This window comes from Sceloporus occidentalis, unplaced genomic scaffold (assembly GCF_023333645.1).
Source record: "Sceloporus occidentalis isolate IW3139 unplaced genomic scaffold, rSceOcc1.0.p SCAF_3, whole genome shotgun sequence".
NCBI classification, from domain to species: domain Eukaryota; kingdom Metazoa; phylum Chordata; class Lepidosauria; order Squamata; family Phrynosomatidae; genus Sceloporus; species Sceloporus occidentalis.
Genome location: NW_028316983.1, coordinates 248,713,844 through 248,727,053, shown reverse-complemented (window position 1 = coordinate 248,727,053; position 13,210 = coordinate 248,713,844). Strand labels below are relative to the sequence as shown.

Below are 13,210 nucleotides of genomic sequence, written 5' to 3'. Positions count from 1 at the left end.
CCAGCTCTCTCCCAAGAGGACACAGCAAGGAAAAGCTATTTGTTCCTTCTTCCCCCCCAAAATCACCAAAACAGGGCTGTGGAAAGGAGCAGACCTGCTGCCAGTGGCAGCTCAAACGAGAAGCTTCTCTGATGCTTCCAAAGGGTGTGCAGGTCTTGACTTCTGTGAGCCTTTGGCCAGAGAGAGGGCAAAGGGACACAGCTACCAGGTAGCTGCTGGGTATTCGGACTCGAAAGCTTTTGCTGCCTGGACTTGCCATGGGGCAGCGTGGTCGAGAGGGCGTTCTTTCTTACTTACAGGTTTCAGGGCCCTGCCAACCAAGATTGCATGCTCCCACCACTACCAACAACAACAGAAGATGTCTCAAGAAATACAAAATGCATCTGAAGAAGTAGACTTAAGTCTACGAAAGCCCATGCTGATAACTTCTTTCTTTCAGTTAGCCTCAAAGGTGCTACTGTTAGAAAAATTGTTTTGGGTGATGTCTCTTGCCCTTGGTTCCCAAACTGGTATCAACTGGATGTAGATACAGTCTTCTCTGGAACTCAGGATCAAAGCAAACTCCAACACAGGCTTTTCAGATTGCTGGAACAACGCCTAGTGCAACAGCTGCTTAATCAAAGAAACAAACTCCCGCAGTATTCACTCATTATGAGGGCCTTTATTGTGTGGTTCTATATACACGAGCTAATAGCTAATAACTGTACAACACGTCTTCCTCTTTCAGAGTCCATTCTCACAGAAACAGACTAGAACAGTCTTTGTTCTCATAAGATCAACTTTCCCACGATGCAGCTTTCCCACAAGTTGCCATGCAACATAGGAACCAATCACAGTACAAACAGAAAACATGTCTTGTTTACCTTTGTCTTGTTCCGTCGTCCTTGAACACTTTGTCTTCGGACGAGGCTTTTTGGCCTTCAGTCTGTAACCAATTTTAAACTTTAGCAACCAATGTCACATCTGAACATTTTCACCATAAATATACACTAACAGCTACAAGATCTCTCTCTGTAAGGAGCATCAGAGTCAGCATGAATTGCATGCATGGGAGAGCTCTGTGTTTGCAGGAACCCATGTGCAAATTGCAGAAGGTGGCACGCAACCTCAGTCAGCTAGTTTAGGCAAAGGCTTTAGTGCCACTTTCTGCCAAGCCTGGAGGGATCACCTGCAGAAGCTGCAGACCAAGAAGTCCCTTATCAGGGTTTCCTTGCCACTTCAGACTCCCTGCTATCCACCCATAGGCTGATTCTTGGGCAACGAAAAGCCCTTGGAAAGAATTCAGGTGAGCTCACCAAGTGTTTTCAGTTGAAACATGGAATACCTGGCTATAGACTCAAAGGAGAGGAAAAAAATACCCAATCTACAAGAGATTGCATCTCTTAGACCCACACCTGTGCTGCCATCTGCAGGTGTGGCGTGTGGCAGAGGAAGACCCTATCACCTGATATTACAGGACCAGGTGTGTCTCATAGAATCGTAGAGTTGGAAGAGACCGCAAGGGCCATCCAGTCCAACCCCATTCTGCCATGCAGGAAATCCAAATCAAAGCATCCCCAACAGATGGCCATTTAGCCTCTGTTTAAAGACCTCTAAGGAAGGAGACTCCACTTTAATCTTCGAGGAAGGAGTACATTCCTCTGTCAAACAGCCCTTACTCTCAGGAAGTTCTTCCTAATGTTGAGCTGGAATCTCTTTTCCTGGAGCTTGCATCCATTGTTCTGCGTTCTAGTCTCTAGAGCAGCTGAAAACAAACTTGTTCCCTGCTCAATATGACATCCCTTTAAGTATTTAAGTATATCACCTCTTAACCTTCTCTTCTCCAGGCTAAACATCCCCAGCTCCCTAAGTCTCTCCTCAAAGGGCTTTAGATGTTGACAGACTCTCTGTTTAATCATAGAATCATAGAATCATAGAATCGTAGAGTTGGAAGAGACCACTAGGGCCATCCAGTCCAACCCCCTTCTGCCATGCAGGAAATCCAAATCAAAGCATCCCTGACAGATGGCCATCCAGCCTCTGTTTAAAGACCTCCAAGGAAGGAGACTCTATCACCCTCCGAGGGAGTGTGTTCCACTGTCGAACAGCCCTGACTGTCAGGAAGTTCCTCCTAATGTTCAGGTGGAATCTCTTTTCCTGCAGCTTGCATCCATTGTTCCGGGTCCTGTTCTCTGGAGCAGCAGAAAACAAGCTTGCTCCCTCCTCAATATGACATCCCTTCACGTATTTAAACAGGGCTATCATATCACCTCTTAACCTTCTTTTCTCCAGGCTAAACATCCCGAGCTCCCTAAGTCGTTCCTCATAGGGCATGGTTTCCAGACCCTTCACCATTTTTGTCGCCCTCCTTTGGACACGCTCCAGTTTCTCAATGTCCTTTTTGAATTGTGGCTCCCAGAACTGGACACAATATTCTAGGTGGGGCCTGACTAATGATCTGCTCCAGAATCTTTCCTGGGATTGATGTCAGACTAACTGGGGGATAATTGTTGGGATCCTCTTTTTTTCCCCTTTTTGAAGATGGGGACAACGTTTGCCCTCCTCCGGTCTGCTGGGATTTCTCCTGTTTTCCAGGAGTTTCCAAATATGATTGCCAATGGCTCTGATATTGCATTTGCCAGTTCTTTTAATACCCTTGGATGTAGTTCATCTGGTCCTGGAGACTTACATTCATTTAGATTAACAAGGTATTCCTCTACTATCGCTTTACTTATTCTGTGCTGAAATTCCCCTATTCTGTCCTCTGCTCCATTATCCTCAGGTTGAGCACCCTTTTCCTTTTCTGAGAAGACTGAGGCAAAGAAGGTGTTGAGTAATTCTGCCTTTTCTCTGTCTTCTGTTAGCATTTTGCCATCTTCTCCACGCAGTGAACCTACCGTTTCCTCCTCCTTCCTTTTGCTGCGGACATATCCATAAAAGCCTTTTTTGTTGTTCTTAATCTCTCTAGCAAGTCTGAGTTCATTCTGCGCTTTAGCTTTTCTGACTTTACCCTACAAATGCCTGCTATTTCTTTGAATTCCTTTTTTGTGATTTCCCCCTTTTTCCATTTCTTATACATCTTCCGTTTCAAACTTAGCTGAGTTGAAAGTCTCCCTTGGAAATAAACACCTCAGTCTCTGCTATCTCGGGATGTAGTTCTTCACTACAGTGGTAGCAACGAGTAATTTCAGCAATTTTCAATATTTCAGAAATGAATACCTGTGCATAAACTGCTGTTGTCTGTGCAGAGAATGCTGTTCCTTTTTGGAACTTGCATAAAGGGGCTTACCTGCAGCTGTGCAGAGCATCTCTCCGAACCTTCTAGAGCTTTGCTACACATGTTTTGGCAGTATTACCTCTTATCCTCTGTGCGCATGACCAATGCACTTCCCACCTAAATCATTGGGTCCTGTTCATCCACTACAGCAGCAGCAGCAGCAGCATCAATAGGAACAGTTCTTGAACATTTCTTCTTCTCGGCATGTTTTGACAGAATTTTCTGCGCAACAACTTTTCTGCGCTCAAAAATTGTTTTCCACCCAGAAAATGCTATTTTCTGTGCAACACAATCACAAGCGAATTTTGAACAAAATAAGTCCTGAATGGCAAAGATTGTTGGTGGTCCAGGATCCTTCTCATCAGATTTTCTCAATACTGGAAAGACATATTTGTCAACCATTTTTCAAATATTTTTTAAATTAATCTTTATCAGATTTTCCATAAAATACAACAAATAAAATTGACATTTAGCAAGTAACAAGCTTGATTCCTTGTCTTCTTAAGGTCCTTGTTTTGTCTTCCTTTGAGCTTCTTGTGCCAAAGGGTATACTTTATAACATAAAGAAAACACTAATCTGAAGTCGAAGGCCTTCATGGCTGGCATCCATGGCTGTCTCTGAAGATGCCAGCCACAGATGCTGGCGAAACGTCAGGAAGAAACTCTGCTAGAACATGGCATTCACAGAGCCCCCCGAAAAACCCACAAAAGACACTAACCCTCAATGCTTGAATTGTATTTAGCTTTCTTATCTACCAGAAAGAGAAAAAAGACAGGGAATAGGAACAAAAATGGAGTTTTACATCTCACACTGTAATACCCTCCACTATGAAGGGAAATATTTTCAGGTAGTCCTTCTTTCATCAGGCGGTTGGTTACCTACAATCTTCTTCTCTCCTATCTGCAGAATATCTGGGTCTTTGGGGTTTGTTCCAAGGGGTTTGAGATCCCAGCTCCTATTCTGATGCCCCACATATGTTATAAACATCTCTGCTTCCTCTCCTGATCTTGTCCCAAGGATTCGGGTCACATATAACATGATCTGTTTCACTCACCCTTTGTTAGTCCAGCCTCAAAATAGGCTCACTAGTAAGTAGTTCAGTATTCTTTTATTCTGTCTTCCAACATTGAATTTTAATTGTGGTTTGTTTGTTTGTTTGTCTTGTTTTAAAAAGCTTAGCTATATCATAAGATATAGCTTTGCAAAGGCATTTGAACTTGAAAAGTGGAAGTTTAATCAAAAGATATATAACTAGAACTGGCAGGAACTAAAGGGAGCCTTTTAACTCCATCTTTCACATTTTTACTCTGACTCTCCAGTTAAGCTTGAGACATACAGCAGTATTGCCTTTCAATTATAGTGTGTCCTATTTTAGAAAATGAAATTTGAATGTAACGCATGTGCATTCTGCAGATACCTAATCTGCTAAAACCGCTTCCAGGCTGCATAAAAGGCCCAGCTATTTGAAGCTGGGGAAGTGACAAGATATAGCTGGAGGTCAGCTGGTGTCAGTGATGGGGCAGATCATGTTTTGCAGTCATTATTGGGGGAAATTACAGATATTTATGGCTCAGCCGGCCCAAAGCCCAAAGAGCACTCTCAGTTGCAATGGGAGTTTGCTGAACAGTTCATGGAAGGAGGAGGGAGGCTGTGGCTGAATGGAGCAGCTGCACCTACAGCCCTCCTGAGCGCCTGGAAATGGTTTCATGATGGTTCCAACCCTGCCTTTAATCTCTAACTGATATGTTCAGTGTTGTTTCCAAGGCACAGAGCCCCAAAAAGGAGGGCTTGCTTAACTGCACTTTTGCCCTAGCCCCAAAGCTGACAGTAGGTGCCAGGCAACCATGGCAGTTCCTGAGGCCAGTTTTCTGCCCCTGAAGATGCAGAGACTGCCACAAATGCTAACTAAAAAACCAAAATAAAGGCTGGATGTGGCTGAAGTTCACTTAAAATTGGGGATTTTTAAAAATGTTGCCGCTGTTATTAGCCATCTAATACCTAAAGGAGGACAGGCTCCCTCCACTGCCAGACCTCACCATTGATTCCTCCTTTCTGCCGTTGTGTTCTTTGACCAGTTTTCATTCCATAAGAATCCAAAGATGGTTTGGAAGTCAGAGTAGGCAGCATCTTCCCATTAACTCCTGCTCACATATTCATTGACAATCTTAAAGGTTAGGTGGCACTTTCCTTTGCAGAAGTACTGTTGACTCGGTTTCTGTAGGGCTTGCCTTTCTGTATGCTTCACTATTCTCTCCTTACCTGGGAGCAGAAATCAGTGACATTGTGGCGTTAGTTATTTCATTGTGCAAAAGGATCTTATAGCGCCTTTGAGACGTAACTGTGTGAAAGAAGTCGTAGCATAAGCTTTGGTAGACATGCATCTCCAGAAGTAGACCATGTCTACGAAAGCGTATGCCGCAGCTTCTTTTGCACAGCTAGTCTCAAAGGTGCTATAAGATCCCTTTGCAAACTGATATTCTATCCCTAATAACACTTTCCAACATTTTTTCTGGAATGAAGCTTTGGCAAACTGACCCACGGTTTGGAACTCCCCTACATCTCATTTTAAAAATGGTGTTGCATTGGCCACTGTCCAGTCTTCTGATATAGAAGCTGTTCTTAGGGATGTGTTATATATTGTACTTAAAAGGCCAGGGATTCCACTTTTGAGTTCTTCAGGAAAGTTTCTGTGGACATCATCTGGACCTGGCGATTTATTTCTTTGTTTTTTGTTAGTGAAGACTCAGCCGTTCTTGATCCTCACTCCCCGCTCCTCGAAATATTAATTTAGGCATGTGTAAGCAGGTTATAGCTGAATATTAAGAACAAAAATAACTTAGAAGATTTATATTACTTTAAAGTAGATGATGAAGACATCAACATTGTTAAAAGGTTTACTATACTTGGGCTTAGTCATTAATCCAAAGGGAGGTTGTGGTCAAGAGATCAGAAGAAGACTAAGACTTGGAAAGACAGCTTCTCAAGTATAGAGATATATAATTGGATATCAAAGTTTGGATCGTCCATGCCTTTGTATTTCTGATTTCTGTGTATGGTTATGAAAGCTGGACAGTGAAGAAAACTGACAGACTGAAAACCAACTTACTTGAAATGTGGTGCTAAAGGAGAGTTCTGCAGATACCTTGGATTGTTAAAAAGACACATGAAAGGGTCTTAAGATCAAATCAAGTCACAAGCCAAAATGCCTAAACTGAGGCCATACTTTGGACATGACTCAGTGAAAAGACATTTTTAAAGCAAGGGGGGAAAACATGAAGGTGAGACATTGTTGGTTATAACTCTAACCATTGAAAGTGGGAAACAGTTTTAAAGGCACTGCCATGGTTCTCCAGAAGGGATTTGGCAAGATTTCTGGCTCTGCAAGAAATGACTCTGTGAAAAGACAATAATGCTCAGTCAAACGGAAGGCAGCAGGAAAAGAAGGAGATTGCATGATAGTTGTACTGACTTCATGAAGGGAGCCCTGAGTTTGCAAGACCTGAGCAGGGCTGTTAAGACCAAGGTTTCTTGGAGGCCTCTGATTCAAAGGGTTGTCCTAAGTCAAAACCTACTTGACAGGAACAGCTATGGCAAAAACAACAATTCCCCCTATATCTTCAATCATGAAGACCCAATGAGAAGAATTCATTCAACTTCTTTGCAGTCTCCTTATCCTCCTTCAGAACCCTTTTAGAATCCTAGAATCCTAGACTTGAAAGAGACCTCAAAGGCCATAAAGTCTAACCCCATTCTGTCATGCTTGGACCATGGCAAGAAAGTGCCATTTTGATTCTGTTGTCAACTGCTCCCTTGCCGGCTGCCAGCTCTTGGTGTATTTGAGTACCGTTTATTATTGTAGGTCTTGATGCTATTAGCACCACACTTCTCAAACCTTCCCCCCCCCCTTTTTTTTTTTTTTTTTTTTTGCACCTCTGGCTTTGTGCTTGCATTTCCTTTGTGCAAATGTGTGTTCTTGCACAACACATCTGTTCTTAATAGCAGGCTATTATGCTTTACTTGTTCTAGCAGACAAGTTAGTAAGCACGCTTGCTCTGAAAAGGTGTGGATTACAAAGTGGGACAATTGGTTTAATTCAGGCTTTTCTTTCCCTTTGCTGTCTCAAATCAAAGCTTTTAGTAGCCTTGCCTTAAATGTGACTCCCAACCAAGTAACAGTGGTTTTGGCAAAACCAATTGCAGAATTTGGTTGTCGGTGATTCCTTGTGCCCAAAGAAGGCATCAGATGGTCCTCTGTCTGGAGAAGCTAACCCATGGTTTGTTTAGCCATAACAAGGAGCCATTAGAGCCCCTGCCGTCTTAGCCAGCTGGAATGGTGTTGAATTCTGGCTTCTCCTGCATGCAAAACCAGCTGTCCTGTTAACACAAAATGGTGCTGCTGAAGAGAGGAGTAGGGAAGGATGGCTCTGCTGGGGGGGGGGTGGGCTGTATTTTGCCTTTTCCCCTCCCAAGCTGGGCATGAGAAGGAGGTGAGCCATCTTGGAGGGCCTACGCCAGCGGCCAGCCTCCATGCGGGTGTGGAGAGTTTGGCCAGCCGGCCGACCGGCCTGCCTTGGCAGTAAATGGGTGCCCTGGGGCAGCTCTTTTCAACAGCCGCTGGAAAGGTGTGTAAAAGGAGGGTTTCCCTTTCTTCTCCAAGACCTTTCCAGCTTTTAATAGCCATCCTATAATTTTCACCTGTGTTCTTTTAATAGCTTGCCAGCTGCGTGTGTTGCCAAAGGGTATCTGGCAGGAGGCCTGCATCAGGAGAGGAGGGGGAGGGGGGGAGTCTGCACAAGGAGCCATGGGTGGGAGGCCGGCTCGAGCAACCAACGCTGGACCTTTGCGGTGTTGGCTTAGGGGGGGTCCTCTCCTAGCTGACCCCTCTGTGAGCCAAGGGCATGGAATGATAAACCTGCTGTCAGTGTCAAGAATGGACCCCAGCCAAAAAGGCATCTGGCCCTTGCCTGGCCCATATCAGTGGCTGCCAGGCCAAGGGCTCCCTGGGCGCTCATTGGACTAACAAGCAAGAAAGTGCCATAAAGTGGCCCTTGCTGCCTGGACCACCGGCCCCGTTGCTGTCTCTCTGCCCTTGGCTCCACAGATAGGGAGATGCCTCTGTGGGGTCAAAATGTGTGTGGGGAGGAATGGGGAGCAGCAGCGGTGGGGGGAAGCCCCATGTTGCCTTGACGGAGACAGGCTGGGCTCAGGTTGCTGCTGGGGCTTTGGAGTCCCTAATTTGCCCCAGATCCGTGACGGGAGGATGGGAAAGGCGGGGAACAAGGTTATTTCTTTACTGCAAGGGGAAAGAGAATGCAGCTGGGGAAACTGGAGACAGAGAGACCCACCAAGAAGGAATGGGGACTGGGGTGGCAGGGTTGGTAATGGGGAGGAAAGCAGTGGAAACAATGGAGCATCAACCGAAGGGTGGAGAGGACCTTCTGTTCCCGTCTCCTTTGGCTCACTTGGAAGTCAGCAGGAAAGAGCATCCGAGGATTATTTCCTCTTCCTTGATATCCTATGACTCCTGCAGCTCTCAGGGACGAGGGAGGTTGGGTTTTTTCTGCCTCCTGAATATATGGTGATGGGCAGATTTTGGTCTTGGCTAGGGAATGTGAACTTGGAGCCAGGTGCATGACGGATCATGTAGGTAGCACCAACTTGGCAAAATGTTAAGGGACCCAACGTCTGCAAGAGAGGTTCAAACCATCCCCTCCCCACCCAAAAAGTCTAATAATTAGAACCATAGAGTTGGAAGGGACCTCAAGGGCCATCCTGTCCAACCTCATGCTGCCATACAAGAAGACACAATCAAAGCACTCCTGACAGTTGGGCCTAAACCTTCATTCATGTATGTACAGTTTGTCCCCCACCTGCAAGTCATGTTTAAGCCTGACTCATAAATCTTTATCAAAAGCAATTCCTCACTCAGAGTCTTCCTTCAGTCTCTTGAACTGGTATCCACAGTGGGTTTTTGGCAGTGCCTTTGGTTTGGAGGTGGGTTGCCCCTTCAGTCTACCTGTTGTCCTTCCCACCACAACACACTGGTCTGGTCAGTTTTGCCTTTGTAAAAGTCCAAGGTGGGTGTGAAAGGCTGGCCCAAGGCCTGTCTGGTCCAGTGTGCTGCTTCCACCACAATGGCTGACCAGACAGCTCAGTGCACTTGTCCTTGCCAGGGGCCACTTCGCTACAGGTGGCACACACAGCCACCAGGAAGGCTAGTAACTGTTGGTACCCTTTCCCTCCATGGATTTATCTGCTCTCCCATTAAAGCCATTAGAGACTTTGCACACAGACAGTGCTGAGTCTCCTGTGGACCTCAAGTAATAGTAGTGCCCATTAAATCCATTTCAGTTCCAGCTTTATAACACAGCAAAATGCAGAAATGGCAAGGGCATGTGTGAATATTTCTGCAGACACTGTCCATTGGTGACTGGTTCCCTGTTTATCCTTTCCATGTGCCACCATACCTCCTTTTGTTTCTTCCAAATCTCTCCTCTACTTCATCTTTATCAGATAACCACACTGATTTCTAGATTCATATGAAAGAAAGGGGAATTTTTTTTCCTAACTCATGCATAACTTTCCATGGCTCTTTCATGTGCCCCCAAACCTTGTCACCTTTTTGTCATAAGGGAGTAGCTCTGGTCCCTTGGTTATTTTTGGCTCCCCTTTCTGCACCTTTTCCAGGTTTGCAGTATCCCTTTTCAGGTGTGGCAACCAGAACAGTGCAAAGTTTTCCTAGCATGGTTGCTCAGTAGATTTGAATGGAGCACCTTCCAGACTTTTTGGACTGCAACCTCCATCAGCCCAGCAGGCATGGTCAGGAGTCAGGAATGATTATATATCTGTATGGCACTAGGTTGAGGAAGGCTGGTATAAATTGTATTATTCATTTATTTATTGCATTTATATGCTGCCTTTCTCCTGAGATGGGGTCCAAGGCAACTTTTAGCAAGTTAAAATAAAATTAAATTAAAATGTTGTTTTACAAACATTTAAAAAAGAATTAAATAACAATATTATAAAAACCATAGTTAAATTATAGAGTTGGCGATTGTGTTATCACTCTCTTTCCTCATGATCTCCAACATGAAATGCACATTTCACAGCTGCCCTCACACTTGACATTTTCATTATGCTGCCCACCTCAACCCTAAGATCCCATTTCCTGGCATCTTCCTCAACAATGTGTGTGAAGTTTTCATCTAACCGGCATTACTTTATAGTTGCGTACATTGAGCAGCATTTGATGTTTTCTCTTACATTCACACTGTCTGTAGGGATCCTTTCTGCATCATCCCTTTTGGTTTTAGCCATCCTGAGTACAGGTTCAGTCTCCCTTATTTGACGTTATAAAATCTGTAATATTCCAAAATACATCTGGCCCCAAGCATTTTGCATAAAGGAGACCCAACCTGTAATTGGGTGCCATCTGAAACTTGGCCACTGCAATGCTCACACCAGGTCACTGGTTCCAAAGGTCCAGTCCACATACAGGCCCTTGAGGGAGCCTGCTTCTTCCTCCCTCCATTTCTCTTTCTCTTCTTCTGTATGATTTTAAATGCAGCTGTGCATACGGAGGGAGGCCAAGGGAGGAATAAGTAACGGGGACGGGCCCAAGCAAATGTTGGCGTACCAAAGCTTTGCAGGACAAACATCTTCCCCTCCACCTTCTAGGTATCTGCCACTTCAGCCTACAGTGTAAGAGCAGGATTGGGAATTATGCATTCCCTCCAAATAATAATAATAATAATAATAATAATAATAATAATAATAATAATAATAATAATAGATATTATTATTTATATCCCGCCTCCCTACAAAATGCAATACTCTTGGACAGCAACTCCTAGCACTCCTCACTACTAACTGTGGCTAGCTGTGGTAGATGGGAGCCCATCAACATCTGGAGGGTTGCACAGTTCCCACCCCTGTAAGGAGTCCTGTTTAAATATTTGAAGGGATGTCACATTGAGGATGGAAGAAGCTTGTTTTCTGCTGCTCCAGAGAATAGAATCCAGAGCAATGGATGCAAGCTCCAGGAAAAGAGATTCCACCTAAATATTAGGAAGGCCTTTCTTACTGTAAGAACTGTTCAACAAAGAAAGACACTCCATCGGAGCATCATAGAATCATAGAGTTGGAAGAGACCACAAGAGCCATCCAGTCCAAACCCATTCTGCCATTTCTTTGGACTTCTTTGGAGGCAGTTTTTAAACAGGTTGGATGGCCATCTGTCCCATGGGGTGCTTTGATTGTGTATTCCTGCATGGCAGAAGGGGGTTGGGTTTTGATGGCCCTTGTGGTCTCTGATTCCATGGGACAGGTGAGTTCTTCACCTCTTTCCCTCTGGCATTGACCCTCCTTTGCCCACTTGTTTCTGGCCACTGCCTGTTTGCAAAAACTTTGCTTGCTGCATCATGGCCCTTGCAGTCCTCCCTTCTTATAGTCCACCGCCTCCTTCCTGCCAAACACACACTTTATTCACATCTTCCACATAAATTCCAAGGGGTTTGGGCTGGGCTGACTCAAGGCGAATGGTGTTTTTTTTAGAGCAGGAGTCACGGGAATGTTTTGGAAAGTTGCAAACCTGCTGGAAAAATAATTTGCCATGGAAATGCTTATGCTAGAAGCCTATGGAAGTGGGAGTTAGGAGAGGAGAGGGGATTCTTGAGAGAAGGCCCTGCGCTGTAAAGAAAATATAATCCCAGCAAAGATGTCGATGAGCATCTGAGCCTCCAAAGAGACCTTGCCTTCTCTTTGTCTTTGTTCTTCGAAGGTACCCATCCAGCCTCTGGCCATACTTCTTGGGCCCTGGGTCTGCAAAAGCTCTATGAGCTACAGTTGGCCTCCTCTTGATCCTGTTTGTGTATAATATTCCTTACATTGGAATAACAAAGTAACAAAAAGTTGGGGACACACACACACACACACACACACACACACACACACACACGGGGCAAACTCCCCCCCCCTCCCAAAAAAACCCCCCAAATTTGCTTGGATGGCAAGAGCCATGCAAAATCTCTTTGCTGGGTCCTTTCTTTCAGACTGCTTTATGTTACTGCAGAGCGAGACCAAGAAGTGGATCGGTCTCTGGATCCACCGCTTTCTCTGTCTTTTGCAGAAGAGGCATTGCAAAGCTATGTCCCAAATCAAAATAGCTTCTCTCTCCCTATTTTTATTTGCAAGGAGCTAAAAATTATTGCGTGCTTGTTTTGTCTTGGGAAAACCCACATAACATCTTCCCATCAATTCCCATCAATGGCTGATTGTGTTTTTAACTTGTTTTTAATGTATGTTCATTTTTATGATTTTTGCTTTTTGTTATTATTGTACTGTATTATTATGCTGTTCACCGCCCTGATCGATGGAAGGGCGGTATACAAATAAAAATTTTATTTTATTTATTATTATTTATTATCTCAATTGGTGTGTGATAAAGAGATTTCCTCCTGCGGCTGCTCAGAGGTGGCCCTGGGCGTTTCCAGTACTGTTCTGACCAAATTTAGCTGCCTGGTTTCTCCTAAAATGGTCAGGGAGGGTGCAGCTAGCATTTGGAGGCACAGTGCAGGAGGTACATGAAGGTGCAGTTTAGCTGCAACCACCAATAACCTTGGATAGACTTCCTCCACTTTCTCCTTCTGTCCTTCCTCTTTGGCTTTCCAAGCCCACATCTGGGACCAAAGAAATCTATGAATTAATAATGCATTTTGCCAGGAAGTATTTTTTGACTCTCCTGAATCTCCAGCAAGCTAACCACTGAGTCTACACACACTGGCAACTGGGTGCGCCTCCATGGCTTCTGGGTGCTAATAGCTAATAAAGCCATTGATGCCCATAGCCACATCTTGTTATGACATCCTGTGCTGTGTTTGTTAACCATTGCTCTTTCCTACTTGCTCACAACTCTATTCCTCACCTGAAATACTGTGTCCAGTTCAAAAAGGACAT

At 44.6% G+C, this 13,210-nt stretch overlaps 1 protein-coding gene across 1 annotated transcript in view; it reads left to right on the top strand.

Moving 5' to 3' along the window:
- The window catches only part of BOP1 (BOP1 ribosomal biogenesis factor), a 104,468-nt gene that overhangs the window by 54,310 nt on the left and 36,948 nt on the right, over nt 1-13,210 (top strand). The gene's annotated exons all lie outside the window — the stretch shown is intronic.